General features: G+C 36.8%; 1 protein-coding gene and 1 long non-coding RNA gene across 3 annotated transcripts in view; one reads left to right on the forward strand and one right to left on the reverse strand.

The window, feature by feature from the left end:
* The window catches only part of GPR158 (G protein-coupled receptor 158), a 404908-nt gene that overhangs the window by 326190 nt on the left and 61311 nt on the right, over positions 1-17407 (reverse strand). The window lies entirely within an intron of this gene.
* The window catches only part of LOC103552650 (uncharacterized), a 36037-nt gene that overhangs the window by 2453 nt on the left and 16177 nt on the right, over positions 1-17407 (forward strand). The window contains exons 2-3 of the long non-coding RNA XR_545293.2: positions 12675-12716; positions 13247-13313. This is a non-coding gene — a long non-coding RNA (uncharacterized lncRNA). The remainder of the gene's footprint in view (positions 1-12674; positions 12717-13246; positions 13314-17407) is intronic.

Below are 17407 nucleotides of genomic sequence, written 5' to 3' on the forward strand. Positions count from 1 at the left end.
TGAGAACCACCATTCTATTTTCTGTCTCTAAGAATTTGACTACTCTAGGTGCCTCATATAAGTTTAATCATATAATGTTTGTCCTTTTGTGTCTGGCTTATTTCACTTAGCATAAGGTCCTGAAGGTTCATCCACATTGTAGCATGTGTCAGAATTCTTTTCCTTTTTAAGGTATGTATAACATATTTTGTTTTTTCATTCAGTTGTTTATGGACACTTGAGTTGCTTTCACCTTTTGGCTCTTTGAATAATATTGCTATGGAGCTGCTTAGTTTTTGACCAAAATTTAGAGGACGTATTAAAAGAGCCAGGATTTGAAAATAAAACTGTGGCACATCCTCAGTCTCTTCTAGCAAAAAATTCTTGGAATATGAAGTGGCTCCAGGGCAAAGAATCACCTGAGGGTTGGTCTGTAAAATCCTTTGCTAAGACTTCAGAAAGATCTAAGACAGAATTTCTTAGAAACTTCCCACTAAACCAAAGGATTTCTACTGGTCTTCTGAGTATGCCTCATAGACTCTGTCAAACAATAGAGATTCTGTGATTCTCAGGGTTTTACTGCACAGTAGCGACAAGGCCCAAGATAGAAAACTGTCTATTATAAAGAGATTTGTAGATGTGGCTTCTGTCTAAAAGAGTGAAATCCAGTAAGATTCATAGAAAACCCACAGCATTTTTAAATGAATAACATAGGTAGGAGCACTATCATCTTGAATTAAGAAGGAAAGAAACAGTACAAAATAAAGACCCCCCTCCCCTCTACCCTTCTATGGGCAAGAAGCAGGCTGAGAAGGCTACTCAGTTGCAAACATAGTCAGTTTCTTAGGGGAAAGGTAGGACCTTTCAGAGGACAAAACCAAGAGCCCAGAGGGTAAAGCCAGGATTTTCAGAGAATTATTCGTAGGGAGCAGGACTGGATCCTAATCAAGGAATTGGTGATATGCACTCAAGTGGATTTCAGAATTGCCATGGACTAGTAACTGTTATGTGTATCCTGTTCCCCTGCTTTGTGAATTGGAGTGTTATTGTAGCTTCCTATGCCTTTACCACAATTGTATGTTGGGAGGATAATGGGGGTGGGGACAGATAATGTTTCTTTACAGGTCTTCAGATTGAGAGGTAATATACTTGAGGAACTATGCACGTGGAGACTCACGCTCATCTGGACCTCATTCAGATGGCTAAATCCTAACTTCAAGACAATCCCACAAGGAGATGAGGCTTTGAGGTGGGGGACTTGTGAGGAGGATAAGTATATTTTTCATATGAGAAGCCCAACTACCCTGAGATTATCCTGCTGTGAGGAAATGCAAGATGTCAGGTGGAGTGAATGTGGAAAGAGAGTTTACCAAGCAGTGCCCATACATCCCTCAGCTATTCCAAATATCTCAGCCCAGTTGGCAGATATATGAATGAAGAAGCCATCTTAGAACTGGATCCTCTGGATCCAGCCACCTCAGCTGATACTACATACATCAGAAACAAAGTGCACAGCCAAACTCTCCCCAAATTTGTGCCCACAGAATTGTGAGAAAAATAAAATGTTTGTTTTATTCCCCTAGGTTTTGCAGTAATTTGAAAGGAAGTTACTACTTAGAATTGAATGACAGTGAAAACACTACAAGTAAAAAAATTTGTAGAACATAGATAAAATTAGGAAATTTGTTTTTTTAAATACTGTACGTTTATCAGAAAACAAGAAACTATTTTTATAAACCTAATTATTTAATTCAAGAAAGTGGAAGTGAAGAAGCACCAGAGAAAATACAAAGATTCAGAATGAATGGATAGCAAAGATAGAAGCAGAAGTCAGTGAAGTGAAGAAGAACAACACAATGGAGGAAAAAAACAAAACCAAAAATTTGTTCTTTGCCATCACCCCTAGCACCCATTTCTTGGTTTCTAAATAGCCATTCACCAGTAGAATAAATAAGGGTTCCTTAGAGAAATGACTGATCCTAGGCCCAGGCAGGGAAAATACAAGATACTCGTAAAGCATCATCTTCAGAAAATAAGGACAAGGGCATGTCAGAAGGATACACAAGCCAACTTAAGAGAGTTCCCAATTGCCAAAGTTAGAGCAATTTGAGCAACAAAATAAATAATGATAATATTGGATTCAACCCAAAAGTTAAATATCCATAGGTCCATACACATATAAATAAATGATTAAATAAGTGGGAAGAAGGAACAACTCGTTGTTACAGAAAAATTTCAACGCATAAATTTAGAAGGAATCAGAAATAGAGAATCATCATCCGAACCCCACATTAACAGTTGTTGTGGGCAAGACTTGCTGATAAATCCTAAAATTAGTGGAAAACAATTTAAGAAGAAACAGGATATTTGAATAATCTCAAAGTATCTCCCCCAAAATTTTATTCATTACTGGTTTTAACATATGTCCAAAATTCTTTGATAGTCCTCCCTCTAGGAACAGGAAGTTACTTTACCTCCCCTTGAGTGTGGACTTAACTTAGTGACTCACTTAGAATAAAGTATGGAAAGAGAAAAATAGTACCTTTAGAGAAACCTGGCAAACACCCCATCAACTAAGTGATCAAAGTTAACATCACCAGTAATAAAATGTTGGTACTTTGTACTCTGTGATATGATGCAATGAGAAGGGCAGGTGCCCTCTGTTGTATTCTTCCCCAAAGTCCATAACCTCAGTCTAATCATGAGAAACTATCAGACAAATCCAAAACGAGGGACATTGAACAAAATACTTGACCAGTACTGTTTAAAAGTGTTAACCAATAGTTGGTAACATAAGAGAATATCTCTGAAAGACGAGGAAAGACTGAGAAACTATCACAGAGTGGAGGAGACTGAGGAAACGTGACAACCAAAGGGTATACGGTCATGTGTCACTTAACGATGGGGATACATTCTACTAAATGCATCATTAGGTGATTTCCTCATTGTTTGAACATCACAGAGTATACTTACACAAACCTGGATTGTATAGCCTACTACACACCTAGGTTATATGATACTAATCTTATATACTGGCGTATCTACGGTTTGTGGTTGACTGAAACTTAATTATGTAACACATGACTACTGGTTTGTTAGAGCTACCATAACAAAATACCACAGACTGGGTGGTTTAAATAACAAAAATGAATTTTCTCATGTTTCTGGAGGTTAGAAGTTTGCGATCAGGGTGTCAGTAATATTGGTTTCTTCTGTGGCCTTTCTCCTTGGCTTGCAGATGGCCATCTTCTTCCTGTGTACTCACAAAGGTCTTCCCTTTGTGTGTGTCTGTTCCTAACTTCTTCTTAGAAGGACACCACTCATATTGGTAGGCCTCACCCTAATGACCTCATTTTAACTTAATTACCTCTTCAAAGATCCTGTCTCCAAAAACAGTCCATATTCTAACATACTGGGTGTTAGGACTTAAATATATGAATTTTGAGGAAACACAATTCAGCCTATAACGTATGTCCCCTGTTTTGGATTCTGGAAGAAAAATAGGACATTAATGGAAAAACTAAGGAAATCTGAATAAAATCTGTAGTTTAGTTAATAGTGTAGTACTAATATTAGTTTCTTAGTTTTGATAATTTCACAATGGTTATGTAAGATGTTAAGTTACAAGAAGCTAGGTGAAGGGCATATGGGAATTTTCTGTACTGTCTTTGCTAATCATCTGAAAGTCTAAAATTATTTCAAATTAGTTAAAAACTTTTTAATTGTAAAAAAACTAGTTCTTTGAAAAAATACATAAGCGAGACCTCAAGAATTAAAGAGAAAATATGCAAATAAACAGAAAATTTGCAAATAAACAATACACAGAATGAAAAGATACAAAGGAATGTTTAAAAACAGTATTATGATTCTTTTCTAACAAACTTTTAAAACCTACAGGAAAAGGATAAATTGATAAAAAATATAAAATGCCAAATTTGCCCCAAGAGGAAACAGAAAACTTGAAGGGGACAATAAGCATAAAAAATTTAAATCATTCACTTCCTAGGAAAGCTTCAGGCCTACCTGGTTTTGTACATAATTGCTGCCAAACTTTTAATGAAAATTTAGTTCCTGTATTTCTACCAGTTTTCAAAACCGAAAAAGAACAGAGACTAGCGAATTCAATTTATGTGATTTTGATTCCAAACCACATGAGGACAATACAAAAAGACATGTCCCATTTTAATTATCCATATAGATCCAAGAATCCTAACAAAATATTAGCTAAACAATGTTAACATATATTAAAATAATTAAATACATCATGATCCACTGGACTATATTTCAGGATTGAAAGGATGTTTTAACATCAGAAAATATATTAATGAAATTCACAGCATTAATAGAAAAAAGTGAGAAAAATTGTATGGTTATTTTAATCACTGTAAAAACGCATTTTACAGAGTTCCAACACCTAATTTATTTTTTAATGGCAAACTAGAAAAAGAAGGAAACTTTTCTTAACTTGGTAAAGTTAGCGTCTGTCAGCATTATACTTAAAGGAGAAATGTTTCCTTTAAGATTTTCCCCTTAGGATGAGAAAGCTTACTAACACTGAAACGGTTTAATGTAGCACTAAAAGTCCTGACTAAATCTACAAGAAAAAAAAAAGAAATGAGATGTAAAGATCAGAAGAGAAGAGATTAAACTGTCAATATTTGTAGACGATATAATCATTTATCTAGCAATAAAATCAACAAACATGAGAACAATAAGAAAGTTCAGCAAGGCTGATGGGTACTAGATCAATGTACAAAAATCAGTAGCATTTCTCTCCACTAGCAATCTCCAAGAAAAAATTACAAGTAAAAAGATGCCTTTAAAATAGCAACAGAACCCATAAATTCTCTGGTAGTTAACTTAATCAAGAATGCACAGGGTCTGGCCCCATGGCTGAGTGGTTAAGTTCGTGTGCTCCTCTTCAGCAGCCCAGGGTTTTGCTGGTTTGAATCCTGGGCGCGGACATGGCACCAGTCATCAGCCCAGGGTGAGGTGGCGTCCCTCACAGCACAACCAGAGGCACTCACAACTAGAGTACACAACTATGTACTGGGCAGCTTTAGGGAGAAAAAGAAGAAAAATAAAGGAAGGTTGGCAACAGTTGTTTAGCTCAGGTGCCAATCTTAAGAAAAAAATGCACAAAACCTCTATGGAGAAATTTTGAAACTAATGAAGGACAATATAGATGATCTGAAGAAATAGAGCAACATCCCGTGTTCTGAGAGGGAATAATTTACTCTATTAAAAATGTCAATTCTCATCAAAGGGAGCTATAAATGTAATGTGGAACCAATCAAAATTCTATATGGATTTTTGAAAAACATTTTAGCTTACTTTAAGTAGAATTGTAAAAGTCAACTGTAAAAAAAGGAAAAGAGGTAGGCCTTGCCCAAGCAAATATTAAAACATACTACCCAACCATGGCAATAAAACATAATAGTATTGACAGGAAAACAGACATGGGAAGCAGTGAAACAAAATAGAGAGCTCACAGACATACGTATGCATGTAAGGAACTTAGGTGTGAGAAAGGATGATAGTGTTGGGAACCTGGCTCACTAGATGGATGAAAATAATAACTGGATCCCTACCCAATACCATGTACAAAGGTGAACTCCAGATGTTAAAGACTTGACTGTGAAAGCAGAAACTCCAAAGTTAGTAGTTGATAACATAAGGAATATTTTTGTGACAAGGTATTGAAAGTCTTCTTAAATGAAACCCAAAAGCGTAAACTGTAAGGCAATATTTTGATTAAGTAACATCAGAAATTTTTTAAAATTCTGTTCAAGGGAAAAGATTATGGACAAAGTTAACTGAAAGATGACAGATTGTGTGATATTGCAATGTTTAAAGTTGATAAGGAACTAATATCTAGAATATTCCAAGGTCTCTTGCAATGCAATAAAACTGTAGGAATCATAATAGAAAATGGGCAAAGGATATAAACAAGCAGTTTATAGAAAAGTAAACCCAATTTAAGGCTTAGAAGCACATGGAGAAATGCTCAAGCTCATTGGTAATCAGAGAAATGCAACTTAAAACAATAGTGAGATATCACTTTACATTTATTAAACTGGCGAAAAATTAGCTGTATAATGCGAAGTGTTGGCAGGAATGTGGGGCGATAGGAGCCCTTACGTCTTGCTGGTGTGTGTGTAGACTGATGCAGACTGTCCAGAGAGCAATCTTGCAGTGTTTCGTAAAATTACATTTACCCCTCCCTGTGACCCCGAAATCCTACTTTGGGGTTTATCTTTCAGAGAAATTCTCACTCATAAAGGGGCATCTAAACTTACCACAGAGTTATTGTAATGGAAAGGAATTAAAGACAACCTGGGTGCCCATCCCTGGGACTGGACAGGTTCCTTAGGGTACTGTGTAGTGGTGGGGAATGGACAGGTTGTATATATAGCAACATGAAGAGATTTTTTTGAACGGAGTTGTGTGAATAACAATAAGCCAAATAATGAGATATATAACAATATTTAACTAAAATTCTTTGCACACAGAGTATGAACAGAAGAGCACACTTCACAGGTTGGTTGCAAATGGGTTGGGACCAAGGAAAAGAGAAGAGAATTTTCTTAAAGGGTGGGAGAACAGTTTCCTTTCTGTTACCGTCTAACTGTAGAAGATTCTAGATTCATATTTCAGTGACTTAAGTCATCTCTGGGTAACTTCCTCACCTGGGGCCTCTCATGCTCAGGAAACATTGCCCACAAAAACATTCAGCATCGCTATTGTTTAGCTCAAGCCCATGACTACAAGAAGTACAAGAGAATCAAGAACACAGTCTGATCCCCTCTAGAACAGCTAGAAGAATCTGACAACAGTCTGTCTTAAAGCAAGAAAATGCTCTCCTCCCCCACACTGCTTTGCAGCAGACATGTCCAGAGAAGCTTGCCAAAACTTTACATAGTGACAAACGACAGTCTTCCATCTGTCTGGCTTCTTGTTCTTGGAAGTCTTTTTGGCGATCAGGTCACACCTTCCTTGGGAAGGTCAGTACATTTTTTTGTGGAAAATATAACTCAAGTTTGATAAAAAGAGAACCAGTAAATATAAAATGAGGTAAGCTCAATCAGGAAGGGTATGTTTTTCCGCAAATACGATCTTTGTACTGTGGGCCTCCTGAGACATACTTTTTTAAAGTGCAGCACATCTCTTAAAATCACTAGGGTTTAAAGTTTGATAATAGCTGATTGTTCCCCTGAAAAATATACGTTAAGGCTCTTGCTTTTGCAGAGGTAGCTGACTAATGTCTCATTTTGTGGTTTTCTTTCACTGAAATAATTTTGAGCTACATTTTATCTCATTTTTAAATAATAAGAGGACAATTTATTTTATCCAACACATCCACATGTTCCTTATATCACTTCTTTGAATTATGACCATTTCTGAATTGGGTGGGACAATCCCTTGTCAGGAAACCCAGAACAGAGATCACCTATATTATCACCTCCATTCACTAATTTTATTCAAATAACAATCCTATAAAAGAGGAAGTACTTTTCTTATTTTATAGATGAGGAAAATAAGGTTCAGAGAAGTTATATAATATGTCCAAAGTCATATTTTTTTTAATTGCTAGGGAAGAAAAAATAAGAACAAAGTATATTCTGTCAGAGAAAATAAATGTCTAATATGAACACTGCAATCTGTCTTTAAAATATATAATAATGAAGTCATATCTTGAGTTTCCTCGTGATTTAACTAAATATGCCATTTATGCTAGTGGTTGCCTACAATTTCTAAGTGAAAATATCTTTTTTGTTAATAATTTCTTAAATTATTAAATTTCTTTTTTTTCTGTTGGCTCTTATTTATGTAGCTCTTCAAGTTAAATTACCCAATTGATAATCTGCACCATTTTTTGATTCTAAATGTTGTTTTCTCTAGACCTCAATATATTAAACAATAAAAACAAAGCTGTTCATAGTAATTTTTCAGAGAAAGATACGTAGCTTGTGCCAATGGACACTTATGATCCAAAAATAATAGCAGTAAATAAGACCATAAAGTAAATAAAAAATGTTCCCATTAGAATTTAAAATAAGGAGCTTTGGTTAGATGCCCAAGATGCAAACTGAATGAAGAGTTTACTTGTACGCATTGAACCCTGTATTTTAAGTTATCATTTATTGTGTGGTCATTATGTGTCAAGACATTATGCTAGACACCCTTAAAACATCCTCACTGAAACTGCATGTGACTGATACTCCCCCCAATTTATATTGCAACTGTATGTGGTCAGTATTATTCTCCCTAAATAATAAAGAAATTTGAGACACAAAGAGGTGAAATGGCTTGCCTGAGGACACACAGCTAATAAGTAAAAGAGCTGAATATAATGTCCATATCCTAGGTATAAGGACAAGAAGATGGTCAGAAGACCTAAGTTCGAGTTCTTGTTTAAGTTGCTGAATTGAGCATATGTTTCTCTACCTTCTCCCTCACATCCAACTGTAATGACAGTAAATAAATGCAAGAGGGAATGAGAAGTAGCTGACCAGAAATTTGACACAGTTCTCTGGGATCATACTGATGATAGGCCAGAGTGGTGGCAGCTAAGCCCAAAACATGCTCAGGAGAAGGCTGGAACAGAGGTGGAAACTGCTCTTCCAGCAGAGTTTCCAGAAAGATTTTAAGCTCAACATCAATTGGTATCAAGAGTGGAAATGGAAAACATGGCAGGCATCAAGGTGATGAATTGAAGGACTTCCTTCTAAACAGTTACACAAGTCGGCACATCCTCTCCCTTGTGTGCAGCAATGACATTTATTCCCAAGCTAAAAACCAAGAACTGTTCTGTAAAGGGATGGAAAGAAATGCCTGGGAAGAGCTGAAACTTCTAGAATGGTTATTAGTTCTACTGGAGTAAAGGTCTAGGGGGAGCCAGAGACTACCAACTTTCTTCTCAGGCATCCTAATGTGAGTGAAGCCTGACAGTCAACAGAGAGGTCTAGTGAGGAACTAGGCCTACACACCTGTCGCAAAGAATTCATGCCATCTAGCTAGATGAATTAATCTAGCCCTTCATCCTAAAACTAGTAACCAAGGATCACGTTTAAGGAGAACTGGCCGCATAAAGGAGAAGAACCGGTATGAACAAGCAAAATAACTGAGCCTGGAAGAAACAGCAAGAATTCAGGGCACAGAGAAGTTAAAAGATATTTTAATTAATCTTGTCAAATTTAAGAAAATGTACATAAAATTATGGAAAAAAGAATCTGAGAGCAAGAAAGAGCTCGTGGAAATTAAAAGAGATTACCAAATGAAAACTAATTTAATTTTTAAAAAGGAAGAAAAAAATAGAAAATCCCCTAAAAAGTAAAGTAGAAAGAAAAAGAGATAGGAAATGAGAGAAAAGTTAAATATAGAGATCAGTCCAGAAATTTGAATACCTTACTGTAGAAGTTCAAGAAAGAGAAAATGGATAGGAGAAAATAATTTTAAACAGTCATAAAAGAAAATTTCTCAGTGGAAAAGTCCAAAAGGGCCAACTAAGTGGTGAGGTTGATGAATGAAAAGAACCACATCTAAGCACATCGCCATGAATATTCAGAACCCCAAGGAAAAAGGAAAAAATCTTAAAAGTTTCCATGAGGAGAAAAGAAAAGATTACCTACAAAGGTATAATAAATCAGGTTAACATCAAATTTTCCCCAGCAACAATGAATGCTAAAAACAATATAGCAATGTCTTTAAAATTCTGAGGACAAAATGACTTTGAACCTATAATTCTGTATTCTGACAATCAATCAATCATGCATGAAGACATAGACGTTTTCAGACATGGGAAGACTTAGAAATTTTGCCTCCCACAGATCTCTTCTGAAAAAGTATTTGAAATTGTGTTCCGGGGGGTGGAGGAAAAAAGCAGCATTCTAGAAATAAGAGGACCAGCATCCAACACACAGTTGGATGCAAAATTTTAATAATTTGGAAGATTTCTATGATAGTTATTCTGCAGAAGATCTAAAGCAACTTGTACAAAGGATGGGACTCCAAGAAGGATGTCTTCCACAAAAATGTGAATTTTCTTTAACCAATAGAATGATTTGTTAAGAAGTTGGATGATCTTAAATGTAAGTAAAACATGTGGTTCCTTTTTGTTTCTTTAAAGTGAAAAAGAAAGGCAATTAGCAACTCCAAGGGGGAAAATAAATGAAAAGTCTCAATGCAGACACGCACACACTAAAGGTAGGATGGCTTTGAACAACTGATCTGAAAAGATAATCCTTGGACCTTGAAATTTGGAACTTCCTGAAAATGGCACAGATTCAGTTATTGAAGTTTCAGTTCTTAGAGGCAACTGATGAACAAAGCACAGAAGTTTTGGGGTTTTTTCCTGTAGTGACAGAATATAACTGTTACCATATTTAATTATCTAAAAATATTGGAATGGGAAACAGAAGTAGGAAGGTAGAAAAATAAAGAATAGAAGATACTATTTAAAATTTATAGATGCAAAACTCAAGGTAACCAATAGAAAAATTAAAAATATAATTAATAAAATAGTAGAGTAAGGGAAGGAAAAAATGAAATATAAAGAAGCTAAATTCCACATTTGTCATATTGGAGAAGCTAACGGTGATGATTTCATTTCCTAAAAACCAAATCCCAATTTTTCCATTGTTAATACCCTTCCTTAGAAATACACTCCTGCCTATACTTCCTTTCCTGTCGTGCAAAGTCTTCCCTCCTCCAAATTCACGTCCAAATGTTCGGGGTCTCCCTTCTGCCTCTTCCAGTCTCATTTCTGTGCCTTGTGCCTCTTCCTGGCAGTTTTCCGGCAGCCCTGGACCTCAGCATCTTAGACCTCATCATAAAAGGCAACAAAGTATGTGTCAGGAAGTGCCAAATGACAAGATCTGGCAGCCACCAGCTTGAGAGAGGTCAGGGACCTGCAGGGTGTCGTCCCAGGCATGCTGGTGAGAAGAAAAATGCCTTGCCCACGAGTTAACCTGCTCTGTCTCTCCCCTTATTGTCCTGCTATGTGTGTCTGGAAAGGGTTTCACTTTATAGGTTTAAGCCAGAGAGCAAGAAAAGCACCCATCTGATTTTTTGCAAGAAATTCTGGATTTTCTATCTCTACCTCACTGGCTTCTCAAATATTCCAATTTATTCATTCACATTCAAGGATGGAGCAGTTATAAATAGCTTATTCTTTGACTGAAATCTCATCATAGAAACTGGAAAACCCAAGCTCCCAGAGCTAAGGGAGGAAATGGGCAGGAAGGCCAAGATTGAAAGGAGAAAAGAGAAATAGGCAGCCAAAATAAAACAAGAACACTTCAATAAAGCCATCCAAAGGGAAAACATGAAAATACATCCACAACTTACATATTACTATAGGGGTAGAAATTTTTAAAGCATTTAACATGTTTCCCTATTGCCACAACATTTTAACCATTTATTGAGTACTGCTACATACCTTATTCTAATCTTCTACCTCATAACCCATTTCTTACGACGTTCCAGCAAAACTGACTTTCTTTCTGTTCTCAGAGCAGTTGAAGCTCATTGCTGTCTCATGGCCTTTGTTCTTGCTATTTCCTATCTGGAACAGGATTACCTCAGTTTGTTCCATGAGTATCTCCTTCTCATCCTTCATTTCTTAACTCAGGGTCACCATTTCAGAGAGGTCTTTCCTGACACCCCTATTTAATGCAGCCCATCCTCCCTCTTAGCCATTCTTTACCACACTATCCTATTTGTTTCCTTATAACTCTTGTTTCTATCAAGAATCATTTATTTTGGTTGTTCGTTATCTATCTCCCCCTTGCCTCCACAAAAACATCCATGAGCACAGGAATTTTTGTCTGTCATTTTCACTGTTATATCCCCAGCATCTATAGCCCTAGCCAGACACATGTTATATACTCTGTAATGTTTTGTAAAAAGAATAGTACATTCCAGACATTATGCTGAGTTCTTTACATATATAAGATTGTTTACTCTTCACAGCATGAGCGGTACTCTACACCCTTTGTAGACAGGGAAATTGAGCCATAGAGAGAGTTAAATAACTTGCCAAATGGCACACAGTAAGTGAAAGTAGAAGCCTGTGGATTCAAATCTAGGTTTATAATCCCCAAACCGTTCCTCCTAGACACTTCCATACCGCCTCCCTGAAATATGCAAGGCACTTTCAAGAAGCACTGGATGTGGGCAGTCATCAAATGTGGTCCTTGTACTTGAAGGACATGTGGAACTGTTGGAGAAATGGGATATTTACATAAAGAGACAAATAATAAGCAGCTGCTCTCATGATAGCCCCCTGTTTTAAAGGTGAGAAAACAAAGAATAACCCAAAATAAAGTGAGGGAGAAAGAGCGTGTGGCTCAGCGGCTCACCCGTTCCAAGGCTCGGTTCCTGTGGTCTCCCTTCCTTCATAAAGAACCTGCTAGTTGTTCTGCGCCTACTGACAGGGCCATTCACAACACTGGAATGTGTCAGGTCCCCAGAATGGCCTGCAGCCAGATTTTTTGGATGACTAAAGCTGAAGTCACTAAGCATAATTTTTAATTTTTATTCTTAAAATCTTGTAAAATGAATTACATGTGTTTCAGCTTTATCAAATACTGTTTACTTTTTCCCAAGTTTGTATTTAAGAACCAGCGCTTCTGCATTATAAAGACTTTGTAATAGGGACTTCTGAATGTGTCCGCACATTCTCTCATTCACAGGTTTCTGAGGAGGATCTAGGAAGGTATTAGCCAGCTTTTCAGGTGAGTCTGATGCCCCGCCAGGTTGGGATCAGTAAAGAGTGACTATAAATTAACCTTTACTTGATGACTCAGGGTCTTTTTATTTGCACCTATTATTAAACTGCCAGTTCCCTGCAGCCAGAGCTAGTGGAAGTGATGCTCACTGCTTCCCTGGGGCTCAGTCTCCTCACCTGTAAAAGTAAAAACAAATGGGGTTACGTGATCTCTAAAATCCTTTTTACTTCTAAAATTCTAATTCTTTGAAAAAGAGCTTTCCCAAGATACTTACTGAAACACTGCTTCTTTAAAGAATGCCCCAATTGTTGTCATTTGCCTCTTTCTCAAAAAAGTGGAAAGACAAATACATTGCTAAATAGCTTTCAGAGGACCGTATTATGAGAGTCTTCCCACAAACCAGTCAATACCTGAAACAGCTTTCTCAAAAGTTTGCCTTATCGAGAAAAATAATAATCTTCATCTGTCTTTTCATGAGCCTTGGATTCATCTCTTAACTTGCACAACATTGTCTCTCATTTCTCCATAATCAACAGGGTACAACAGCATGCTCCTCGTCCCCTTGTCACTGCAGCTCACAGATATCACGTTTATGGATAGCAGGTGAGGAAGTAGTCGGGCGTCGGTTGGTGCTGAGGTAATTTACACTGTGGAGCCTAAACATTCTTTTCCATCGTTGTTATTTTTGAAGGTCTCCTCTGACTTAACAGGATTCTAGACATTAGTAATATTGATAACTGCATCTTTAAACATATGTTTATTAAAGCATTAAATAATGTCTATGTAATATATCATCTTAATTATTTCTTCCAGGAATTTCATTTATAACAAGTTCAAATTCTGAACAGCTTCTAGTTCAATCAATAAAGTCAAAATTGCAAACAGAGCTTTTTAAAATTATATATTGTAAGGTATTAATATTCCCTTAATGGGATAAGCTCTGCATTAGCCTGATAGTAGCTTTGACTTCCTGAAGTCAAGTTCTGAAATGCAAGCACAGTCAGCCTATCTTTATAATGGCTAAATCTTCAGGAACTTGATTCCTCACTGTCTACTGGGGAAGAACAGTTCAGTTCCATCAGAACTATGAAAGTGATAAACAGAGCTTCATGAGAAATAATATTCCACAGCATGATAGATTGCTAACTGTTTCTCATTCATCTGCATTTGTTCCCTGTCCCCACCCCTGTCTACTCCCTACTTTTTCCCCCTGTCCACGCTCTGTCCCCCTAGACATCCATGTACACACATATACATATTTTCTTTTTAAAATGCATCCTTAATGGGAAACCCATAAACATATAACATTTAACTATGTAAGTAGTGGGGCTGGCCCCGTGGCCGAGTGGTTAAGTTCGCGCGCTCCGCTGCGGGCGGCCCAGTGTTTCGTTGGTTCAAATCCTGGGCGCGGACATGGCACTGCTCATCAAACCACACTGAGGCAGCATCCCACATGCCACAACTAGAAGGACCCACAACGAAGAATATACAACTATGTACCGGGGGGCTTTGGGGAGAAAAAGGAAAAAATAAAATCTTTAAAAAACAAAATTAAAATTAAAATTAAAAATAAATAAATATATATATAAGTAGTAAAACTATGCTTAGCAACAGATTCTGCAAATAAGTTGGCCAGATGTTCTTTTTGAGTCTTGATGACATATAAATGTAAATTAATATTCCATTGATCCATCAAAATTTTGGACAGTTCTCATGTCAGGTTCTATGTATGCAACGATCTTATGTTCCAGACAAACAAATAAATAAATAAATAGAAATGTATCTGACAAACTCATACACACACATATATACATACACACATGTACATATAGAACCCTTGAAGTAAGGATAGCCCCAGAATAGCATATTTATATGTGTTCCATCTACACTAGCACCTGACAACCAGAGGCATTTTTACCCCCCAGGGGATATTTGCAATGTTTGTAGACATTTTTGGTGGTCACACTAGGTAGAGAGGTTGCTACTGGCATCTAGTGGATAGAAGCCAAGGGTGCTTCTCAGCATCTTGCATTGAACAAGATAGCCCCCTCACAAAGGGTTATCTGGCCCAAACGTCAGTAGTGCTGAGGTTGATAAACCTTGCTCTACACAGTGGTCTGAGGCATCAAATAAGGGGAGAATCAGACTCTTCATTCCATCCCAGGCAGCTGACTAGAAAAGAGAAAGAAAACACACTCACTTCCACAATTTCATTTAAATCTCATTAACCAAAACTAGTTACATGGCTACACCACGAAGTTTTTATTCCACTCTGAAACCTTTAAGCAGTTTAGAAAGAGAAATATTCCCTCCTATTTTTAGTCCATATGTGGTCGTTTATTCTCACCCTCCTAGGCATTTTCCCAGTGTGAGTGAAATGCTTTGCCAGATGCTGTGGGAAATATTTTGATAATCCTTACCTCACCTATTCTGAATATAAAAGTTTCCATAGCTTCTGGCCTAATATTTTGTATATTTCATATATATTAAAAAGAAAATGTGATTACATGTTTTAGTATGGCTTGTCTTTTTTTCAAGATTTTATATTTTTCCTTTTTCTCCCCAAAGCTCCCCAGTACATAGTTGTATATTCTTCGTTGTGGGTCCTTCTAGTTGTGGCATGTGGGACGCTGACTCAGCGTGGTTTGATGAGCAGTGCCATGTCCGCGCCCAGGATTCGAACCAACGAAACACTGGGCCGCCTGCAGCGGAGTGCTCGAGAACTTAACCACTCGGCCACGGGGCCAGCCACAGTATAGCTTGTCTTTTTAACAAAATTATTATGAAGAGAGATAGCAATCTAATTTGTATACAGCAATAAGGTCCAGATTTTATGTTTCCATGTATGCATATTTTGCTACATCTTAATAACTTATAGATGATAATAGATCTTTATAGTTGTAGAGATCTTGGAATTTACTTTCCCATTTCCTAATATAGTTCATCAAATATAAGATGCCATTAATTATAAGATGCACTATTACATTGCATTCCACCAAAAGAAAATGTATGCCTAATGGAAAATGACATGCCCTCAATCATAAGACACATCTCAATTTGAGAGACATCAAAACGTGGAAAAGGTGCATTTTAGGATTGATAAAATACATTATTCTATACTATAATACCTTTTCCTCTTTCTCAGGTAAAAGCTATGTGTCAAGTTATTCTATAAAACTCCTTTCATAATAATGTAGCAAGGCATACACATTGGACAAAACACAGAAATGGTGAGAAAACTAGGTTAAAGAAGTAAACCAAAATCTCATATAATTCTAAGGTTCCTTTTAAGTTATAGGTTCACTGGGGATTTGGCTAACTGGACAGGACTTTTTTAAATCCTACATTGTCTTGGTCTAGATATACTTTTTAAACGGGGAAAGTTACAACAGATATTATAATGAATATAAATTAACTGGATCTCAGTTAATAAGAACTATTAGTTGTGTGAGAAAGACTGCCTTCTTTAATAGAAAGGTAACAGGATTTTTGAGGAAAATGATCTTGGGGTCAGATCACATTTAAGTTAATCTGTGTTGCCTATACATTCTACCTATAATGAAGGTAACAAAGCTAGATGTATTCTGTGATTCCTTTGCAGCACTATAATATCCTTTGGTATAAAAAAGAAAGTCAGTCATGGTTCCTCTATTAGGTTTGGCATTGTAGAAAAGAGGAGGCAGGGAGGGGGGTCTGAGAAAGACTTAAAGTCAAGAGAATTAATCCTTTCCTAAACTGAAGAAGTATTTCATAGCCTGTTCACCTAAGTATTTTTATAGGTCAAGTTTTTCCTATAGGAAGACTTGTTGGATGAGTAAATGCCTAGCCAAAATGGAAATTACACATAGAAATGGTTTTTTACTAAAATCTGAAAAGCAAATAAGATTAAAAGACCAGCAAACCCCCTGCCCCCCCACCAGTGCATATGCCATAGCTGTCTGGACAAGAACTTAAAAACACTGTTGGCTGCAAACTTTCCCATGCATAGCCTCAGTACCAGTGAACTGCCTATTTGCACCTAGTGGCCATCAAGCTGCCAAAGTTATCAAAATCCCAATGTACTGTTTTAGTAATTCTGCTTAAATAACCCTGTGAACACCAATCCAAAACTGAAGAGAGAAAACAAACAGGCCCTATTGCTTCTGTACCAGCCAAGTGCAAAATAACATCAACAATATACTTCTTGGCATCCCAGTATATTACAATATAATCATAAACACAGTGCATGGTGGAAAAGGGTAGCCTTAAAACCCTAAAGAATGGACCAGCAGTTGAGGCTGTGAAATCAGCCTACTAAGAGCACCAGTTCCATCTCCAAAAGGTAGGCATATCCTCTTGTAATTTATTTAGCAGTCTTTGAAACCCCATTTCTGCTTCTGAATGGATATTCTAGAAAATGGTAAGATAATGCTGTGCCACTGCTGTACCACAAGAAATAGCTCTTTTTGAAATTTTAAAGCCAACTACCAAGGCAAATTGAAGATGAGTTGTCTTTAAAGAATAATAAGTAACGAGCTCCAGAATGCCTAAACATTGATTATCTTGAGGGAAATTAGGCAGGTATATTGAGGCCCTTGGTTTAGAAATCTGTGAAACAGTTTCTTGTTGACTTTAAGTGAATTTCAGGGGATCTTTCAAGATCTGGAAACTCAGATCACGCTTTTTCTTATTTTGAAATGGAGTTCTCATTTCCATTA

The sequence above is a fragment of the Equus przewalskii genome, chromosome 30 (genome assembly GCF_037783145.1).
Source record: "Equus przewalskii isolate Varuska chromosome 30, EquPr2, whole genome shotgun sequence".
Lineage (NCBI taxonomy): Eukaryota > Metazoa > Chordata > Mammalia > Perissodactyla > Equidae > Equus > Equus przewalskii.